The 20593-nt window shown below is 38.6% G+C and overlaps 1 long non-coding RNA gene across 1 annotated transcript in view; it reads right to left on the reverse strand.

Moving 5' to 3' along the window:
* LOC110256550 overlaps positions 2229-20593 on the reverse strand; it is a 44722-nt gene continuing 26357 nt past the window's right edge. Inside the window, exon 3 of the long non-coding RNA XR_002338180.1 lies at positions 2229-2693. This is a non-coding gene — a long non-coding RNA (uncharacterized LOC110256550). The remainder of the gene's footprint in view (positions 2694-20593) is intronic.

The raw sequence follows: 20593 nt of genomic DNA on the forward strand, positions 1-20593 counted from the left end.
TCCTGCGGCATATGGAGGTTCCCAGGCTAGGGGTCTAATTGGAGCTGTAGCCACCAGCCTACACCAGAGCCACAGCAACTCGGGATCCGAGCCACGTGTGCGACCTACACCACAGCTCACAGCAACACTGGATTGTTAACCCACTGAGCAAGGCCAGGGATCGAACCCTCAACCTCATGGGTCCTAGTCAGATTTGTTAACCACCGAGCCACGACAGGAACTCCAACATATATTTTTAAAGCAACACTCCTTATGGGGTATTTCCAAACTATGCTACTGAGGGTTCAGAGAAAAACAGAACAAACTCTTTTATTCACACTTGTGTTTCATTAGTTACCTAATTTTAATTAAATTGTGTTAAAAAAAAGGGAGTCAGAATTCTGTGACACAAGCGGGTTTTTTAATTTTTTTTAGAAAATTATAGTTGATTTACAATGTTGTGCCAATTTCTGCTGCATAGCAAGGTGACCCAGTCATATATAGATATACACACATTTCCTTTTTAGAATGGATAAGCAAGGATGTCCTACTGTATAGCACAGGGAACTACGTTTCATCTCTTGGGACAGACCATGATGGAAGATAATATAAGAAAGGCACAGGAGTTCATGGATCTGGCATTGTCACTGCAGTAGCCTGGGTCGTTGTTATGGCATGGGTTTGATCCCTGGCCTGTGAACTTCCACATGCCATGGACTCCCCACCCACACACACACACACACAAAAAGGAAATAAACAGGTTTGGGAACAAACATATCTGATCCTTGATAACCCAAGTGGAATGTTTTCACTGTGTTAGTGCCCTAGAAAAGTGGGTCTCAAAGAGTGGTCCCTGTATCAGCAGCATTGGCCTCATCTAGGAGCTTGTTAGAGATGCAAATTCTGGAGCCCCTCTACAGACCTAGTGAACGAGGAATTCTGAGGTGAGCCTCAGGTGTCTTATTTTATTATCATTTTTACATTTCTACATACTTACATTTTATATTTTATTGTTAATCACTCTTTTTGGTTTCTATCTTTTACAGTAAGCTTATTTTTGTGGCTTTGTGTACAGCTTAGTAGAAGTCTCCTACGTAATTCTGAAGCACCATAAAGGAACCATGTGGCCTCGAACTGACCTGAGCAGTCTAGCAGCTCAGATATTGGTAGGTGGTAGGTGGGAAGAAGTCTGTTTTATGTCTCCTGCTTTACCTTCAAATCTTTTCAAACCCACTGAAAACTGGCAGGTCCCCTTGAAGGACTGCTGCTAGAGACCTAAATGCCAGGTAAAGTTGTAGCTGAATTCCCAGTTCCTAGCAAACACTCGCAAAAGATGAGTTCCCATTCTTTTTTTTTTTTTTATATAACTTTTGTGGCTGCATTGGTAGCATATAAAAATTCCCAGGCTAGGGATAGCATCAAAGTTGCAACTGCAACCTACACCACAGCTTCTGCAACACAGGATCCTTAACCCACTGACTACAGTGGGAAATCCTGAGTTCCAATTCCTAATAGAGTTGCTTTTCCAGGTCTCCAGGCAAGAGAAAAATCTTTCTGCCTGGGCTTATTGTCTGCAGAAGGAAGAGGGTAGGGGTTCAAAGGCAGCTTTGCTCAACATTTTGCTTGCTCTTTACAGGTTCTAGCACCATACCTGGGGTAAAGGGATCAGGCTCCATCCACCCTTACTCTGTTTCTCATATTCTCTTCTCAGGTGAATAAGGCTTTGCTAGTCCAAAGTGGAGATTCTCCCCCTGCCCCCTTTTTCCTGCTGCCAGGCATTCAAATGCCACCAACAGAGAAATGGATAAGAAGCTCTCACCCACCTCTCTGCTTGGTTCACTATCAGTGTGAAGAGGGCAATGCAGTGAGGACTGACGCCTGTTTTCTCTGCACTTACTCCCTGCGTGTGTGGATGGGATATTGTGGATAAAGGTGGTTCTCTGCTATAAGGTGTTGTACCTTTGAATCACTTGAGGAGTTTTGAAAAATACTAATGCCTTGGTCTATTACATCAGAATCGCTCGGAGTTCCTGGTGTGGCTCAGTGGTTAACGAATCTGACTAGGAACCATGAGGTTGTGGGTTCCATCCCTGGACTTGCTCAGTGGGTTAAGGATCCGGCATTGCCATGAACTGTGGTGTAGGCTGGCAGCTACAGCTCCGATTCGACCCCTAGCCTGGGAACCTCCATATGCCACGGAAGCGGCCCAAGAAATGGCAAAATGACAAAAAAAAAAGAATCGCTGATAATGGGACCCTGTCCAAGGTCTTTTTAAAGAGCTTCTTGTGGGTTCCTGCTGTGGCATAATGGGATCAGCAGCATCTCTGCTGCACCAGGACGCAGGTTGAATCCCTGCCCATGCCCGTCACAGCGGTTGAAGGATCCCACATTGCTGCAGCTGTGGCGTAGGTCACAAGTGTGGCTCAGATCTAGTCCCTGGCATGGGGCAGCCAAAAATGAATTTAAAAAAATGTCTCACGTGATTGATTCCAATGTCTGGTGGCTTGGGCTGAGAATCATTTGTCAAAGGAAGGCAGTAAGAACAGTCCATGAGAGGCTTTGTGTCTCTGGTTCACAGGTGAGTAAACTAAGCCACAGAGAAGTATCATTGCCTTGGGCCAGCAGGCAAGACTGGAATTGAAAGTCCCTTGGACTAAATTTCCATGCTTTCTGCAGTCTCCAGGAAAATCTCACTGACTGGCGCATTCACAATCCTGTGAGTTAAGACAGACACAAAGATTGGTTGTGAGAAAGTGTTATGTGAGTGTCAAGAAACCAGCAATTAGTGATAAATATAAAAGGTCCAAGGGAAACTGTCACACACACAGGAGAACATATTCAATGGAACAAGGTTTCTAATGCATCTGGGCTTTGGCTTTGAAATCCCAAATAAAATGAGAAAGTGTTCTCTGTGAGCTAAATGTTCCTTAAGGGCTCCCCAAATGGGGGTCACTTTTAACTGAAGGCCAATTAGCAAGTGCATGTTAGTGATTTATTTATTTATTTATTTATTTATTTATTTCCTGAGGGTAATCTCTTAGAAAAGCGTTACCCTTAATGTAACTAATTTGTGATTCTTTGTATAACTAAAACCCACTGTTCCAGTGCAGGAGGATTTTCTTACAGCTTTTCTTGGCCTCTTTTCTTAATGGCAATCCTGGTTCCTAAAACAACTCATTACTGAAGTAATTATACCCTCTGCCTCTGTAATCAGGGCCTGATTATCCAAAATTCTAAAGTTATCTCTTTCCCCCTCCAAAGCATAAAAAAAAAAAAAAAACACACACTCACACTCTTAAAAGTGCACTTTTCTCTCTTCTTTCTTCCTCTCTCTTCTCCCCCCTCATCTCTCTCTCTTTCTTTCTCTCTCAGTCTCTCCTTCTCATCCTCCCTCCCTCCCCCTCTCTCCCTCTAGCTATGTTAAAAGAACGGTTGGTTCAGAACTTGGAGTATTACATTGGAATCTCTCCAGAAGTTTATAAATCTTTTGAAGGTATGAGTCCCTTGTCAAAGGGAGGGTTTTTCTTTTCTGAGCTGAGTGAGGACAAGGTATGTGAGGATGGGCCTTCTCAGTTCAATTTGCTCAGTGCACAGGGAACCACCTCCTCCTGCTGACTAAAACCCTTTGATGACTTCCTATTACCCCTAGGCATCTTTAGCATTAAAGGCTTCTGCTTTGTTTTCTGTCTTCCTTTGCAGCCTAACCTTCTGGCACATTCCTTTGCCTTTCAAACTCCATTCCTCTTACTGGAAATGGAAATCTGTACACCTCCTTGTCTTCATGTGAAGTTTCTCTGCTGTATACATCACACATGTATGCCTGTATGATTTTCATATTCACATCTTCATGATTAACTGCCCTTTTTCCCCCCTACAAAATCCAATTGAATCATTACCTCCCCCTGGAAGTCCTTTCTGCCTTTTCCAACTCTCCTGCAGTCCCTGCCTAATCCTTGACCACCAAAAAGAAACAACAACAACAACAACAACAAAACAAAACCCAACTATTTGACTCAGAATCCTCTTTGTGTTTTCATGATACTTTGCATTACTATTATTATCATCAGTATTTTAATTTTTCTCTTTCTCAGTCAAACTGTGAGTGATGGTATCTTCTTTGTCTACCATTTCTTTCAAATAGCCCCATGACTGAACACTAAAGAGGATCTCTGGGCTTAGAAAGATCAATATGGAGACATATTTATGGAGACATAAAGCACAAATTCCTCAGGCGTGTCACTGGCAAAACCACTCTTTGCTTCCTACACTCTATTAGAAACAGTACCATGGAATGGCCATTCACTTAGGTGTACACCACTCCCTGAAGGAAGCCATCCCAGTCTCACAGGTATTGCATCCAAGCAGGTATATCAGCTGTGTCCTCAAAAGAACATTTCACCATTTCATTGTGCCAGCAGTGTCTGGGTCCTGAAGTAGTCAAAATACCACTGATTGTAAATCCATTATTGCACCGCACTTGCTGCAAATATGGGTCTTTTCTCCTTCCAGATTTGATGCTTTATGGGATCCTCTATCCATGTACTGGATGCTCTGTGAACCCTTATTTCTGATATCAGTGAAGCCCCTATAGGCAAGAAAATAAAATTTATTCCTGCACATTTGTCAATTCCAACCGATATGAAATTCTGCCTTTTCCAAGATCGAATCACTTAGCAAGTGGTAACTTGGTCTCCTCAAGAGATGCAGTTGTATTTGGAGTTCAACTTTGAGCTTCTCTTCTGGAATGCTGGGTACTAGGCAGTGGCAGTAGTTAGATCAGACTTGGTGAGGGTGACTCCAAACAATTGGATCCATCCATTGCCTCCAAGCCTATTCTGCATCTGCCTCCAAGCCTATTCCACAGCAGTCCCCAAGCCTATTCCACAGCAGCCCCCCCAACACACACACACTTTGAACCCATAGCACCACTGGGTAGGGCAGGGAGAGGAAAAATGATTCTGGCTGACATCCTCTGGCTAAGTGATTTTCTCTACTTGGTTGTTCACTGACTTTTGTGACAGATGCTCTCTGGTGGGCATGAAATGCAACTCAAAGTTTTTTATACTTGTCTTTTCCCATATACCTACCCACAAGCTTCTTCCCCAGACTTCCTTGTCTTGCCTTTCCAATCTTTCACTATTCAGGGCTCTGACCAGTCAGCCAAACCATTCACCACTGACCATGAATCTGCATATATTCTTACAACAGACTACTTTCTTTCCACTTGATGCTAATGACTAGATGTACTAGCCCCAAGCTCTGTCTGTTAGAAAGATTTCTACTTAAAAATATCTTTCAGGGTTACTCTGGGAGTGGAGCTTTAATGCAGCTGCTTTCCATTTTCAGCTTGCATCCGTGCCTGGATATCTGGAAACAACCTATCCACAAACTGAGCTCAGCTTCTCCACTTTTCTATAAGATGGTCATAAAAATTCCCATGCAACCAGAGGTGTGGCTGGAGGTAGATGTATTGGTATAACACTAGTAAATGGCATGGTCTTTGGAGCTGCTTCCTCATGTGGCTTACTCATGTTCTGTAACCCTGCTTGTGTCATAATCTCTATGCTATGATGGACCATTATCGGATCTACCTGACCATATGATTTGTGTGTCTGATGAAACCCAGCTCATAATGGACAGCTCTGGCTGCATGATCACATGATGCCCTATGGTCAGGCATTTCATCTTTGCCAGAGTGCAGAAGAATTGCAAGGGGGGCGGGGTCTAAGGAAATAAATTATCATGAAGTTTAAAAAGAAGACAATTAGCATACACTTAAACAGTGGCAGGGGTATGGTAAAGGAAATTTTAAGGTCTTAGACTTTTCAGAAAGAGGGTAAGGGTATTAATTAAATGTAGACTTTGATATGTTAGTTATTTTGTGATTTTTTTCAATAGCCACCCAAAGAATATATATAGAATGTATTACTTCAAAACAAATAAATAGTGAAAGACGATTAGAAAAAAATGCCAAAGGAAAGTCAAAAAGAAGAAAGTATATAGAAGAGTGGAGCAAATGGACAGGATAAAGAAAGAGAGTAAACTGTATTAGCAAAAACTTTGAAATTTAAATGGATTAAATTCTACAATTAAATGTAAAGGTAAATCATATTAACTTATAAAAATATGTAATTATATTGTTTTAAAAAGTATAAATATAACATGAAGATACAGAAAGTTTGAAATGAAAAGAATAGAAGTATGTGATGAAATTGCCAACTGCAAGACAATTATATTAATATCACACAACAAAGTGTAAGAAAAAAACATTACTAGAGTAAAGTAGGCTCATTTTATAGGGATAGGCATTTTAATTCATTAGAAGTTTACAATTCTTTATTTATATTCAGCTAATAATGCAGCTTCAGCTAATATGAAAAGCAAAAACTCAACAGAGTTATTATAAGAGAAATAAAAGACTTCCATAATCACAGTGGGAATTTTAACAAATTTCTCCAAGTAGTTGGTAGAAGATTGTATCAAAACTCAGTAAGGATAGAGTATAGTTAAGCACTATTATCACAAACTAGACATATTTGCATCCAATAACTACAGAACACTCTTTCTGAGTACCTATTAATATAACTGCTTATAAAAGTTGACCTTATTTTGAGTAGCAGGTTTTAACAATTGTTCCAGAATTAAAAACATACAGAACATACTATCTGAAGACAATATAATTAAGGAAGAAATACATACTTTAAAGATAATTTGAAAATACATGTTTGGAGTAGAAAAAATACACTTTTATATTAGAAATTAAATAATAAATTAAATGGAAATTAGAAAATATTTTGAACATTACATAGTAAAACTTGTGGAATGCAGCTAAAGCAGAATTTACAAAGAAAATTTTGGGCTTTTTTTTGTTTTGTTTTGTTTTTTGTTTTTTAAGGCCGCACCTGCAGCATATGGAGGTTCCCAGGCTTGGGGTCTAATCAGAGCTACAGCTACCGGCCTATGCCACAGCCACAGCAGCTCTGGATCTGAGCTGTGTCTGTGACCTACACCACAGCTCACGGCAATGCCGGATCCTTAACCCACTGATCAAGGCCAGGGATCAAACCTGCAACCTCATGGTTCCTAGTCAGATTCATTTTCACTGCGACATGAAGAGAACTCCAAAAATTTTAGCCTTAAAATGCATATGTTAGAAAAGAAGAAAGACTGAAATTAATATACTAAATGTATGTAATTAAGGCAAGACTTTCTAGGTGATATACCAGATAAAATTCAAAAGGCAAGTAACTAAATAAAATTCAGTCCTTCCTATGTGACAGTGTGGTGTGAGTATTCCTGATTAGGTGATAATCTATGTGACATTCAGGTACCAAGTCTCCTGTCATCGTGTAGCTTGATCTCCTACAGGTTCTTGGAGTTTTCTCCCTCTAGCAAATAGAAGAGAGGGAGAAAATGAATGATTACATGCAATCATTTGATAAGTAAGTCCTGGAGGTAGCATGCTACATTTTCCCCTAAACTCCATTGATAAAGATTCAGTCATATGCCCATGTGTAATTATAAAAATCAGCTTAGAAATGTAGTCTAAAATGTGACCAGGGCAATTCAGGCTCTCACAACTTCTATTCCACTTTCTACTAAAGGTTCTAGTTTGTGAGGTAAAAGACCAGATAAAGTGATAAATGTTAACAGAATGGGAAAAGAAGAAACAAACAACAAAAAAGACTGTTGATAAATGTTGAAAATAGAAAAGTTAATAATATTGCTAGATACAAAAATCAATTGCAAAATTCTATCTACCAGAAACAAGCAGTTAGGAAATAAATGTCATTCAAGCATGCAAGATGCCCTAAGACGAAGAAAATCTAAAATTTTTGAGTGATATGAAAATACACCATATCTTTGGATTAGAAGAGCCAATATTATAGAGATGTCAATTTTCTAAAACTGATCTGTGATTTCAATGTAATATAAAAAACATCACACGTCTTTATGTATATAACTTTAATAAGCATTTTCTATAATTTATACCTACGTAAAACAGACGAGACTGCCTAAGGCACTCTTGAAGAAAAAAAGAATAAAGTGGGAGAACTTGTTGTGCCAGATATTAAGACTCATCATAAAGTAACAATAATTAACACAATGTGATATTTATACTTGGTTAGACAAATAAACCAATGGCATTGATGTTTTAAAAAGTTCCAACAAAGAAAAATCAATTATTCTATAGCCATGACAAGAAGTCACCTGAATCAATTTCAAGCTTGTCTAAATAAACAGCAATAACTTGTCTCGGTGAGCACTCTTTTGTAAGCCAACCAATTTGGTACCACCCTTCTCATCTGAAAGTCAGCCAATCGGTGATGTATGTGCTCCAATAAATCCACCTCTGAGTGCCAATCAGTCAATAACAGTCTTATCCGACTTAACCACACATTTCCAGATTATGTCAACTCACATTTCTGAAAGTCCACACTTTCCAAAAGTCTTAAATAAGGTGAGCTGTCTGTTCTTCTGTCAGAGACCGACTCTTCTCTGAGAACAGACCTCTCCCTTACTCTAGTAAACAATAAACACAGCTTTGTCTTTTATGTTGAGCGATGATCTCATCATCTTTTGGATGAATAGTGTGAAGAATTTAGAGATGGGAGTTCCCTTCATGGCACAGCAGAAACAAATACGACTAGGAACCATGAGGTTTTGGGTTTGATCCCTGGTCTCGATCAGTGGGTTAAGGATCCGGCATTGCCATGAGCTGTGGTGTAGGTCGCAGACACAGCTTGGATCTGGTGTTGCTGTGGCTGTGGCATAGGCCTGCAGCTACGTCTCCACATCTCTGATTGGACCTCTAGCCTGGGAACCTCCACATGATACAGGCGTGGCCCTAAAAAGACAAAAAAAAAAAAAAAAAAGAAGAAGAATTTAGAGATGGATCACTACACAAATGGACACGATTTATAACAGAGACTGAGTCACAGGTAAGTGCAGAATAAATAATGCTGAGACAAAGGCTGATCTTTATTATACAAAATGCACAAAATGTATTTCATGTAAATTAGAAACTTAAATATAGAAGTAAAAGTTTTAAAAATTTTCTAAAGTAATATAAAATGTCTTTGTGATCTCAGTTTAAGAAAATATTTCTTTAACCAGCTTTAACCAGTCCCCCAAAAGTAGTAACTGTGAAAGAAAAAGTGATTTTTTTTTTTTGGTATTTTTAAGGCTGCATTGGAAGCCTGTGGATATTCCCAGGCTAGGGGTTGAATCAGAGCTGCAGCTGCCGGCCTATACAGCAGCCACAGCAACATGGGATCTGAGCCTCCTCTGTGACCTACACCATAGCTCATGGCAACACAGGATCCTTAACCCACTGAGTGAGGTCAGGATCAAACCCGAGTCTTCATGGATGCTAGTCAAGTTTATTACTACTGAGCCATGATGAGAACTAGAAAAAGTGATGAGTTTGTATTAAAAATTTAAAGTTATATCATTCAAACACCATAAAGAAATAAAAGGAAGCCACAGATGTTGGAAGAAGATATTGATATCACAGTATCTGAGATCAGTACTCAGCATATATAAAGAACTACAAATAAATGTTAAAAAGCAGACAACACAATAAAGAAATGGGTAAAATATTTGAACATGCACATCACCATAGAACACAGCCAAGTAGCCTATAAACATTTAAAAAGATCCTTAACTTAATTAGTAATCAGAAAAATGCAAATTAAAAACATAATGTGTTTACCATCTTAATTATTTAGCAAAAACTCAAAGGTTTGACATCATATTTTTCAAGAATGTATTGTAATGGGTAATCTCATATAATTTTAGTGTGAGTATTACATTAGCATGACGTTAAAAAATGTTCTCCATTATATAGTAAAATTGAAAATATCTACATTTTATGATTCATAAATCCTCATCTATGTATATAACCTAGAAAATATCCTGGCGATAGACACTAAGATATCTTCATAAGAATATAGATGTCAGAATTTTTATTCTCTGTCACCCCCAAAAAAACCCACCAAAGTGTGGATAAATAAATAATGGCATATTCATGAAATGGAATGCTAAGCAAGTTTAAAAAAAAATAGGAGCTAAACTAAACTAATGGATTAGGGATGCATGTGTTGGGGGTGGGACTACAAAGAAATGTGGAAAAATGTTTGCGACAAAATTTGGAAGAGTCATATCTAGGGGGTCAGGGAGGGATGTGCTTGTGAAGAGGTCCCTGTGTGAGATGTTGTCAGCATTTTATTACCCAACATGGGTTGTGATTTGGGTTTGCTTTACTTTTAATTTTTAATTTGTACTTAGAAGCTTTATGTTCTCTTCTGTGTGTATCATAACAAAATTAAAACAAAATAAAATAAGTAAAAGGAGATCTATGTGAACCTGGTGGTGGGAACAGAAAACTCACTGTGGTGGGGCAAAGAGGTGACACACGGTGAGTCAGTAGTGCACATTGCTCACAGGCTGCCATATTAGCAGAGTGCCTCTGGATGAGAGTAAACAGAAGAACCTGAAGACCTTAAATAATAAGAAAATATACTCTCCAACATGGTAGCAGTTGGGTGACTTGGCTTCAGCTTGTTAATTCTGAGACATTTCTTTATCTCTGTAGTTTTGTTCCTGCATTTTTCCACCTGAGTTTTTCATATCCCCAGGGTTGAATGATGTAAGACGACTGAAATGTCTACCAGAATCATGTCTTGATTTCTCTCTCCTCTTCGATTTATCAAGATGTAGAAAGCCTTCTCCCATACTTCCCCACACATTGTCTTGGACAGTTTGACATCACATGCGTGTTTGTAAACTGATCTTTATCAAATTGGAATGGGATTCTATTAATTCTTTCTGATGGAAGGCACGTTGGTGAGTAAGTCACCATAACCACTGTCAAGAACTGGGAAGGGTCTGATATTTGACTTGTAAGCTGTGAAGTTAGCCTGCCACAGTTTATGGGTGCTGGTAGAAGACATAAATCTATTAGGTCATCGACAAAGGGAAGTTTCCTATTCATGGCAAGAGAAGCAGCCTGAGTATCAGCAATTTTGCACGGGTTCCCTGAGGCCCAGCTCCCAAAGGGCAGCAAAAAGACTTCTAGGTAACACTTGCACACACTTAGGTACATTATGGAGAGGGATCCTGAGTTTAGGGAGCCTGAATATTTCATAATGACCTATAAGCCTTTCTTCCCCATGTTGAAAAAATGTACTATCACTCTCTTCCAAGGCTATTCACCACATGAACATCCTTGAAAATATATTTTGGAATAAAATTAGTTATTGTCTCTGCTCAGAGGAAGTATACAAATGTGGGAGACCCATGGATAATTATCCCCTAAGAACCACTGCACGATTTCTCTCTTAAAGGAAAAATTATTGGGGTATAGTTGATTTATAATGTTGTATTAGCTTCAGGTTTACAGCAAAGTGAATCAGCTGTACATAGACATGTATCCATTCTTTTTCCCCATATGTTATGACAGAACATTGAACAGACTTCCCTGTTCAATGCAGTAGGTCCTTGTTAGTTATCTATTCCATATATAGTAGTGTGCATATGTTGATCCCATCCTCCCCGTTTATCTCTCCCCCATGGTTACCCCCTGGTAACCCTAAGTTTGGTTTTGAAATCTGTGAGTTTGTTTCTGTTCCATAAATAAGTTCTTTTGTAGCATTTTTCATTAGATTTCACATATAAGCAATGTCATATTTGTCTTTCTCTGACTTAATATGATGGCAAATTTTCTATCTTGAGGTTGTCTATGAATGAGTAGAGACAGTAAGGCAGGTTGGAAACACCTGATCTGGTGTAGAGGCAGCCTGTTCCTAAATAGAGCCAAGACATCACTCTTTCAAGTGCAAAAGCTTAAAGGAAGCTGAAGGACATCTACAATCATCAGAATTCAGGAGACTAGATAGTTCCAAAACAAATATTTACAGATTTAAAGTTAAAACAAAATCTTAATGCCTCATTGCACTGAGAGATAGCTTGTCCCAAGAGAATATACTTTTAGAGTAGAAAATGAAATCTAAAAAGGAATTTCCCAGGGAATTAGTAGAATATGTAAGTACTCAGAGTATAAATATTAAAATGCAAAGCAAAACTAAAATTATTGAAAGAGTTGGTGTCCTAAATATTCCTGAACTCATGAAATATCTGTACAACTGATCTTTATCTTTTTTTTTTTTTTTTTTTTTTAGGGCCGAACATGCACATACAGAAGTTCCCAGGCTAGGGGTTGAATCAGAACTGTAGCTGCTGGTCTATATCACAGCAGTGCAGGATCTAAGCCGCATCTTCAATCTACGCCATAGCTCACAGCAATGCTAGATACTTATCCTACTGAGCAAGGCCAGGGATGGAATCTGCATCCTAATTCACTAGTTGGATTTGTTACCACTGAGCCACGACAGGAACTCCCCAGGTGGGAGTTGATATCTTCCCAAGTGATTGTTGTCAGAGAATCCTCAAATTTCCTTCCTGCATATCAGGAAAACAATCATCAAGGAAAGTCATTCTCTGGGTTGCTGTGATGGTGAGAGACATTTCAGAGCATGAGAATCCAGATGACTTCAAAAGCTACTTAATATTTATGAAACTAAGCAGAAGTATGTTTTTCTCTATGGGTTACTCAATTTCATCAAATCTTTTTTTTTTTTTTTTTGTCTGCCCTGTTGCATATGGAGTCCCGGGCCAGGGATCAAACCTGAGTCACAGTTGCAACCTACACAGTAGTTGCAGCAATGCTGGATCCTTTAAACTACCATGACCAGTCAGGGATAGAGCCTGAGCCTCAGTGTGCCACAGATGCCCCTGATCTCATTCCACTACTGTGGGAAACTTATTGTCATCAATACTTTTGTGAACCTCCCACAAATAGCCTCTCTCCATATAGAAAAGTAACTGTAAATAAAATCCGATGAGCAAACACTATTCTTATATCTTCTCTGTTAGCCCTTGTTTAAGTGGCAATTATCCATACAAAGTCTCTCTCTGCTTTTTTCTGCAATTGATCAACTCCTGGATGAGGATATGTATGAGCTCTCATACACACAAACCACACACACATTATGAGGAAAAGGGAAACTCTCATAACTGGAAGAGTCACTACAGATCATCATATTGAGTTATTATTATTGGTTTATATCTGTCTCGCCTACCAGATGTTGCAACCCTTGAAGCAGGGATCATAGTGTCATCCATCTCTATAACATCAACTCTAAACATATGACTTGGCATTTGGTAGGTTCCAATAAATGGTGGTTAAATAACAAAACACAGAAATTATCCAGTCTAATCTTCTCATTTTATAGATGAAAACAGTGAGACCCAGGAAGATGACAAGCCTAAATGTAAAAAACTACTTAGCAGCAAAGCCAAGTGTAGAATTTAACTTTTGACTCTTACAGTGCATTTTCTAATAGGCCAAGACAATTTACCATTTCCAAATGGTACAAGGAGTGTTTCTCTCAAACACCAACTCCTACGAGGAACAGCAGCTAACTGCATGTAATTAAATTAAGGTGTGAGAAACCCTGAGTACCCTTATTCTGGAACAATATCTCCACTTCATTTAAAATTAGCCACTGTGAGTGGGATGGGACAGATCTGATTATGCATCACTGTTTACCCTGACACTGACTTGAAATGAAACTACAACCCCAGTGCTGCTTTGAAAGGTAGGTGGTTGTATCCAAGAAAAATAAAGCCCCTACTCAGCAAAGCCCCTCCTCAATTATAAGAGAGATACACTACCAGTAAGGATTTTTTTTTTTTAAATAAAAGGAAAAAGTAAGAGAGTGCACATTTGAGGATAAGTGGAAAATGAATTTGATTTGAATGAAAATCACTGCACCATATTGAGGAAGAATCAAACAATGTAAATTAGAAATATAACATTGCACGTCGAAAGAACATTTCCTGGCAGATGTTACAGCTGAAAGTATGGTCTATCTTACCTTTCCTCTAAATGGCAAGGCAACAGATGAGGAAAAGAGAGAAGGAATCAGAAAATAATTGGCAGTGAAAAGGAGAAGAATCACCATGGGAGACCTATTATCAGGGTCAACTATTATTCAACTTAATGACTTGATTCACTTTTTTAAAAAAGCCTTTAAAAATTATCTGTTTATATGTTCCATATATTCTCTTTGGAGTTTCATATTGGTCAATATTGTGCAAAGAATAGATTTTACCCGAGACAATTTGAATAAAAGGATTTATTATAGCAGGGCAGATAAAAATCTGTAGGATGCAATTCCAGAATCTATTCTCGAGTCTACATTGCAGAGCTAGGCTGCCACAGGAGCTGCTTCTCCTGCCATGATCAGGAAGCTGCTCCTCAAATCAGGAGGTGTCCTTTAGTACATATGTAAATACAAGACTGCCTCAATCTGAGATGCTAAATTAGCTACAGTCTCTGGTTCTAGAACTGCATGCATTATTGTGCTCCAATCCAGAAACTTCGTGTGCAAAATTGGAAGCTGCACTAAAGCTCCAGGGTCTCTCCCTCATGCCACCTTTTCCACTCTCAAGAAGATGTTTTCTGCTAAATCAGCAAGTCTGAGAAACAGAGTTTGGCTCCAGAGCCATTGCCACATTTGCTATCATCCACAGTGAAAAATACATGCCCACTATCCCAGTTCTCCCAGTTCAAATTTCAAGTCTCATGCAATTCTACCTGACATGGCGGTCTTGGATTGCCAGCTGAAAATGAATTGGAAAAAAATTTGTTGTGCTTTCTGCTTTCCACAGGAAAGAAATCAACATGAGAGGAAAGTTGGGATAGCTATTCTGAATCAAGTCTCATAACCACATTAGACCTTACTCTTACTTCTCCAAGTTTATCTTTGAAAATTTTCAATCTTTTTTTTATTATACAGAGAATTATGTATTTGGTCCATCTTTGAGCAAAGTCTCAAAGTCTAGAGCATTCCAACTATAAGTAAGTGTTTAACAAATATCTATTTAATTTTAAAAAAGTGGAGATGCATTAGACTGGCAAAAGCTAGAGTTTCCATTCTGCTTTATACTCTGTGCTTTGTACTCTGTCCTGCTTTATCCTTTTTATACTCTGTGTAAAGTATTCTCATTTCCATCTATTAAGTCCTTTGATATCCTCAAACCGCCTGTGGAGTGGACAGGATGGCTATTAACAATCTTCATTTAAAGGGGAGGAACTTGAGGTTTGGAAAAACTAAGCAATAGCCTTACCTTAAGTTCTTATAAAAAGTAAGTGGTTCTCTAACTTTAGGATCAGATATTGCATGTGGTCTACCGCTAACTAGTTGTCTGACTTTGGGGCAGTTACTCTTCAGCTCCCACTCAGTTTCCTTTCTTGTCTGTATGGTAATACCCAACCCTCTCTTTGAGGGTTCAAAGAGAATAACCTGAAATGTACGGTGTAGATACCATGTCCTCCAGTTATGTCATAAGTATTGTGTGAGGATTATTTTCAATATTTGCAATTGTTCATCAAAAAGAAGTCATTTTTTAAAAATTTAAAAAAATATTGAAGTATAGCTGATTTACAAAGTTCTGTTAGTTTCAGATTTAGAGCAAATTGAGTCAGTTACACACACACACATACATTCTTTTTTTAATTTTTTCTTTTTAGGGCCGCACTCAAGGCATATGGAAATTCCCAGGCTAGAGGTTGAATAGGAGCTGCAGCTACCGGCCTGCACCTCAGCCACAGCAATGCCAGATCCCAGCAGTGTCTACAAACTATACTGCACACAGCTTATGGCAACGCTGGATCCTTAACCCACTGAGCAAGGCCAGGGATCAAACCCACAACCTCATGTTTCCTGGTCAGGTTCTTTTTTTTTTTTTTGCCACTTCTTGGGCCGCTCCTGCGGCATGTGGAGGTTCTCAAGCTAGGGGTTGAATCAGAGCTGTAGCCGCTGGCCTACAGCTGAGCCACAGCAACGCGGGATCCGAGCCATGTCTGCAACCTACACCACAGCTCACTGGCAATGCCAGATCCTTAACCCACTGAGCAAGGCCAGGGATCAAACCCGCAACCTCATAGTTCCTAGTTGGATTCGTTAACCACTGAACCACAATGGGAACTCCACTAGTCAGGTTCTTAACCCGCTGAGCCATAGTAGGAACTCCACACACATATATTCTTTTTCATTATAGGTTATTACAAGTTGTCATTTTTTTCAAGTGGGAGTATTATGCAATGTAAGTCTCACAAGTACATTTTGTCAGGCTAATTGTTTTTTATTGAAGATAAGTACATACAATGTAGGGGTGGAAATCATCAAGGTGAGAGGCATGAATTACTGCTGGCCCGGAGGATGAGGCTACACATTTCCATAAGAAAAGCTGAAATCAGTTGCAAAGTTAAAGCAAATCCACAAAGAAGAAAAATTTAGTTTGTCATAGCAGCACTGAACTTATTGCTTTTTCCGTAATGCAGTTCCAGAACTGAGCTCTGTCCACAAATGAGCGAAGAAGACAATGGGATTTGCTAACATTTCAGTCATGGCGTTAGATGGGATATAATGACCACTCTAAGCAACACAAGAAAATCATGTCCTGGATGCCTCTTTTTCCCACTTCCCAATCCAGGCATAAAAGTGGTTCACTTGGACGCATCCTGGCTCTCCCACTTGCCTAAGATGTGATCTTGGCTGAGCCAACAAATATTTCTGAGAGCAAATCCTCATCTGTAAAATAGAGGATAGTGCTTCGAATGTAGAGGCTTGTTTTGAGAATTAAATCGATAGTTTGTAAATGCAGCCAGCACAATACCTGGTGCACAATTGTCCCTCCAAAAACATTCCCTAAAAGTTACGTGGCTATCTGTCCCTACATTTTATAGCAGTTCCCAGATCTTTGGATATCGTAGATCATATTTATTTACCTTTTAATATAAACATGGAAAATATATTTATAGTCACTTGATTTCTATCAGATATTAATAAAATGTTTTTAAGAGAAAATTGCTCATATCGCACAACAAACAGTAAGATATTATAGTCTCTTTATAAATTATATTATTAATAATATATTAATGCATATGATATATATTTATACATAAAATATATTAATATATTTTAGTATCAAAATAATGAGATTAAAACTTTTTTAAAGTTATCAAATGTTGAAAAAATAAATTAAAATGAATGTTTCAGTACAAAATTTAATGGAAACACATGGAAAATTATGCAAAGATGACTAATGAGCAAAGCCAACTCCTTGGCTTTTAGAAAATGTCATAGAAAGCAGACAATTTATTCCCAGATGCTAGGATTTCTGCTACTTAATTTTTGGAATAATGGATTTCTAAAATAAGGAAAAGACAAATATCTAAGAAATAAACTATGAAAATGATCAGTGCAATTACTAAGCTGAATAATTAATTGTGGATGATGGAAAATCAAAGCTTATTTCATTTGTACACAGCACTCTGCAGCAGTAGCTGTATATTGGATAAATAAAATGGTTTAGAGAAAATGACACACCCTGACTTAGTTTTTTTTGTTTGTTTGTTTGGATTTTTGGGGCTTGGGTTTTTGGGTGTGGTATATTTTGTTTTTATGGGTAAGATAGTGATACCAATTGTACAAAGGGTTTTTTTGGCTGAAATAATATGTGTGAATAAGGTTTGTACACTGTAAAAATAGTATACAAAAATTGTCTTTCTCTCATACTAACTTAAATACTTTCAGGTCTATCACTAAAATTTGACCTATTTTCTCACTCATTTTAGGTACCCATCAAACATATATGAATAAGAAATCCAAGTAGAGTCCAAGTTCATTTTACTAAGTAATGCCACCTTAAGATCATCCTTGCAACTCCAATTCTGTATCCCCCTAGTAAATCTGCTTGAACTGCAATTTCTTTCAAAAGCTCCAGTTTCTTCCCATTTCCTTTCCAGAAACCCTCTCTAACCAACCCCACAGGAAACATTACCTTTCTATTTCAAAATATGTTGAAATTTGTTGCTTATATAATTATTTATTTTTTATTTATTTATTTTTTTTGTCTTTTTGCTATTTCTTGGGCCGCTCCCGTGGCATATGGAGGTCCCCAGGCTAGGGGTCGAATCGGAGCTGCAGCCACCAGCCTACGCCAGAGCCACAGCAACGCGGGATCCAAGCTGCATCTGCAATCTACACCACAGCTCACAGCAATGCCGGATCCTTAACCCACTGAGCAAGGGCAGGGACTGAACCCGCAACCTCATGGTTCCTAGTCGGATTCGTTAACCACTGCGCCACGAGGGGTACTCCTATAATTATTTTAATAACTGTTTATTCACCATTTTATGTGTAAGTCTATCATTTATCTAACTAGACTGTAAATTTTTAGAGGTTAGTCGAGAGCATTTGCACCCTCCATAGGTCTTTCCTTGTCCACACTCATTAAATGAAATGCTGTTTATGACATTAAAGATCTGGGGTTTTATCTCTTCCCAACCTGCATCAACAGAAATAAGCCACTTTCTGTAATGGAAGGCCAATCCTCTTGTCATATCCTTCACTGTGTGCTAGCCTCCTCAACTGGTTCTTCTTAATCGGAGAGATTGTCTTCAATCCATAGGAGTTGAATTCCTATGCTCCTATTGTCCCCATAGGAACTAGCACAATTCCTGTTGTCCACTTGTCCAGTTTCAATAAATGTTTGAGGAATAATTATGTGATGGGACAAAATTTGCTACCATTCAATTCTACACCAAAGAGGGCACCAAACAGAATACTGTTTTCCCATTTCACGCTCCTCTAATGAGGAAAGATTCCTCTACTGAGAAGGAGATTAAGTTGATCTACGTAATAAGGGCCTAAGAGAATGATATTATAGTAGTTGCAAGATTAAGGAAAGTGGCTAAAATTGTGTTGAGTGTTGCTTTTGATTGGTTATATGGGGCCCTTCTAAAGTCTATATATGGATAAAAGCAGAGAATGAAATGCTTTTAATTGCTTTCACCTGTTGAACAATGCTGGTTGAACTTGACAGGGCTCATGTACTGATCCACATGGGTCTCTGTGTACTTTAGGACTGTAATTAAAGGGATGAGTGAAACTATGGATCAATTAAAGTCTGAGAGAGTCTCGGGGCAGGTTTTTTAATAAGCAGGAATTTTGGCAACAGTAGACTGTGGGCTGTAATAAGCCTAGAGAACTGTCAGTTGTAGTTTCAGCGTTTTTTTTTTTTTTGTTTTTTGTTTTTCCTATTTTCACTCTTCTAAGCTTCCCCAAACTCTCATGGTCCAATGTTGGATCTGTTGGGTAAACTTGAGAATCCAGATTCAGTGTCATTTCTCACAAAGAGGAATGGTAACTCAGTCTAAGAAAAAATCAATATGAGGAGTTCCCTCTGCAGCAAAGTGAGTTAAGAACCTGACCACAGCGCCTCAGGTCGCTGCAGAAGGGTAGCAAAGGTTCAATCCCTGACCCAGCCCAGCGGGTTAAAGGATTTGCAGGCTGCGGCTTGGATGCATTCCCTGGTTTGGGAACTTCCATATGCTGCAAGTGTGGCCATGTTTAAAAAGAAAAGAAAATCTGCATGAATACACACAACAGAAAAAAAATGTATATTAGATATTTAACTCTGTGTTATACATAGTAACCAAGAAATAGGCCCTAACGTACAACAGAGTAAAACTAGATATTTTGTTATAGCTCTATAATGTAGTACTATGTGCCCCAATAATTATGCTGTGAAAGAAAATTTACTAGCATGAAAAATACTTGAATACATATTTAATTAAAAATTATAAATCGTTTATATCAAATAATTAAATGTTATGCACATATATATACACATATATGTACACACATATAAATATACATAAACAGGTATATTTATATATATAAGCATAGTTATATATAGTAAGATTTTCAAAATTTCTGTAGTGAGCATATTATTATTGTGTTCAGGAGAAAAAATAAAAACTCTTACAAGGGAGGAGAATGTATTGCACACTGATTTTTAAAGATTTACTCTAGAGGACTCAGTATTAAAGAAAAGTGCACATTAATTGAAATTAAATCCATAGAATCTCTCTGTTAACATTTTATTTACTCCCCTCGCCAAAAGGGAAGAAAACAAACAAAAAAACCTTGCCTAAGGCCAGGAGAGAGAGGAGAGGTAAAAGAGGGGAGGAGGAGGCTGAAGACTCCTCCTGTGTCCTGGTAAATGGAATCTGCCTGAGCATGCATGCCATGCTTAAGCTGCCAAACATCTTCTCTCAAAGAAATATTGAGGAGCTGCTGCTATGGCTGATGAAATCAACCTGACCAGTTCTTTTTGTCTGCCTGCCTCCTCCGCCTCCAGTTCATTGTGCAAGAGAAAGCTTAAACCATCTTCCTGTCAGGTGGAATGAGAGGATAAGCACCAGGTGGCCATGCTCCTGGTCCTGGGGCTCTGGGTGCAGCTGCTGGGTACAGGGCTAGGCTCTGCCCCAGGGCACACACCGTCCCTGTGTTGAGGGTTGGCTGGGTACAGTGTGTCCGCTTCCTATTCAAAAGCCGGAGTTTTAGGTTTGAGGAGCCAGATTCTTATGCTGTGAGGATGAATGACTATTAGGAATGCAGGAAGCAAATTAATTATTTTGCAAGAGGAATTCTACTTGGCAAGTTCAATTCAGAGACCCTTTTGTGGCTATAATGAA

This window comes from Sus scrofa, chromosome 13, assembly GCF_000003025.6.
Source record: "Sus scrofa isolate TJ Tabasco breed Duroc chromosome 13, Sscrofa11.1, whole genome shotgun sequence".
NCBI classification, from domain to species: domain Eukaryota; kingdom Metazoa; phylum Chordata; class Mammalia; order Artiodactyla; family Suidae; genus Sus; species Sus scrofa.